General features: G+C 36.0%; 1 long non-coding RNA gene across 1 annotated transcript; it reads right to left on the bottom strand.

Annotated features, from left to right (window-relative positions):
- Window positions 1-342: 342 nt before the first annotated feature.
- On the bottom strand, window positions 343-2,052 carry LOC116785233. The gene is made up of 4 exons (XR_004356438.1): window positions 1,939-2,052; window positions 1,176-1,234; window positions 585-701; window positions 343-450 (listed from the first exon to the last, which is right to left on the bottom strand). It is a non-coding gene; the product is annotated as an uncharacterized LOC116785233 (long non-coding RNA).
- Between the last annotated feature and the right edge of the window lie 245 nt (window positions 2,053-2,297).

Below are 2,297 nucleotides of genomic sequence, written 5' to 3' on the forward strand. Positions count from 1 at the left end.
TTCAATCTGTGAGCTGTGCTGTCTTGAACTCCATAGTCTTCTATTTATACAAATAAAATAAACAAATTAGATCTGATTGAATGTGCTAGCAAAAAAAGGTGAGGAAAAAAAAACAACAGTAGAAAGTTTAGCAATGACAAAAAATCCTCAGAGTCATTAGATAAATTCCTGGGAAATCTGACGTTTTCCAAACATTTTTTTGTGCCTGGTGTTCTGATTCTGGTACGTTCTACGTACTATGGTTTTGATTAGAGATGAATCAAGACTCATCTTTTTCTTGGGCCATGGCAAGTGCATTCCTAGCATTTAAAAAGGAAGAGTTTTTTCATGCCAAACTCATCTGTAATTTATTGCCTCATGGGCTCATTTGGATTTAGTTTTGAAGTCTGGCACCAATTCCTTAATTGCTTTGGTCAGTTCATTCCATTTCTCCATTCTGAAGTTCCTCATCTGCAAAACCAGAGGAATGATAAACACACAAACACAGCAAAAGTCCTGATGATAACTTACTGGAGCCCCTCGGAAAACAGTAGGGACTTTAAACATGGTCTGAGAGGCAAGGGTGTTACCTTGAAGGATCTCACCTTGTTTCCATCCCTTTAACTCTAAGTCCTGGGATGTTGTCAGGGAGGTAATGAGTGTGGGCTCTGACACACTGGGGTGGAAATGCTTTGTAGCTTCTTGCTTTTTCTGACTTTTGTCTAGAATATAGAAAAGGAAATTCTACCATGTTTCCACCTCCCTGTGATCTCCCCTAGAACAGTGTACCTGGCTTCAAGTAATTACTTTCTACTTACTGATAATGCATATTTGCAGTGCCTGAGTTTAAATGGAGATGATAGTGAAAAGGTAAGCATAATTATAATTGTCCTAATATTTTAAGAAACTTCCATGAGTGACTTTAAGCCGGTCTGTAATTTAAAATGCAATTTACTTTGTCTAAATTAATGTCTTCTGTAAGTAAGTAGAGAAAGGGAAAAGAAGAAGCACAAACAGGTGTTGAGCTGCTTCTCTGGCTTACCAATAAACAAAAAAAAATTTCTCCAACAGAAGGCCCACTGTTACTTATTTGCCTTCCAAGGAAGATTATGGGGCAGTGAATAAGGCAGGAGACAAATTCCCTTGCAGAAGAGAATTTATCAATAAATATTTGGCCAGACCATAAACAGACTTACACTTCTACTTGATGTCCTTCTGGATTTGGTGGCTTTGGTCTCTCTCAACCTCAAACATTCTGTGAGAGTATGAAAATGGTATCAGGAATGAGAGTAAATTTCTTGAATCAGGCAATAACACTTTTCCCTCAGTGTCATCCACATTTTTATTATTTCTTTTAATGATTTTTTTTCAATATTTTAAGTTCTCAGTACAAAAGAAACTGGAAGATTTTCTCACTGGTTTGGAAAACAGAAGAATATAATGGAAACTTTATCAGGAAAAAAATAAGAGCACAGGCACCAGAACAGTAAAACAGTGACACTAACTTACAGATAGCATAACCTATATACAGATGGCTGTTCTGGTATCTTTGATAGAAACAAGACATTCAAATTTCTCTCATCCACAAAACTGTTTATCCTTGAGTAACATTTCCTGTGATCACACTTTAAAGTGTAAATATTATTTTGTATGCTGATAGTGGGCGGAAGAAAAAAATATCTTTTATTCTGAAAGATAAGAAAATAAGCAAGTGTGACTGGAGAAACTTTTGTCCTGGATTCAAAAGAATGTAGCAGATACTTTCTCTCATTTACTCTTTATCAAGGATATTATATAGAGATGTATTTGGGAAGTTTATTTTTCTTTCAATTTAAAAAATGAAAAAATGAAAATGGCATGGGGAACACCTCTCTTAAAGTTTGACATGCCAATATTTTAGAATTCATGAGGAGAATTTTAATATATGAATTCATAACTAGGAAAGAAAAAAACAACAACCTATATACTTTTTGTCTAAAATGTGCAGAAAAATTCAAAAGTTATTTTCATAGCTTTAAACAATTTCTGTTGACAGCATGCATCTGATTTCCAGGTTACATGCTTCTACCTGTCCTGGGTTCTTCCTCCTGGTGTAAGATGCTGTTGTTCCATCTGATGCATTCTAAGGTTAAGATTATTCCCATAATCTGGGTTACCCCAGCCATGTCCTCCCTTTCCATTACAAAACATTGTATGGATGGCGTTTGATGTTCCTCAATATTTGTCCATGACTTTCATACGTCCAGATCAGCAGAAGATGACAGTAAGTGGGAAATAACGTGTTCACTGCAGTCCTGCTGCCAGTGTAGGAGCATGAC

Source organism: Chiroxiphia lanceolata, chromosome 3 (assembly GCF_009829145.1).
Source record: "Chiroxiphia lanceolata isolate bChiLan1 chromosome 3, bChiLan1.pri, whole genome shotgun sequence".
Lineage (NCBI taxonomy): Eukaryota > Metazoa > Chordata > Aves > Passeriformes > Pipridae > Chiroxiphia > Chiroxiphia lanceolata.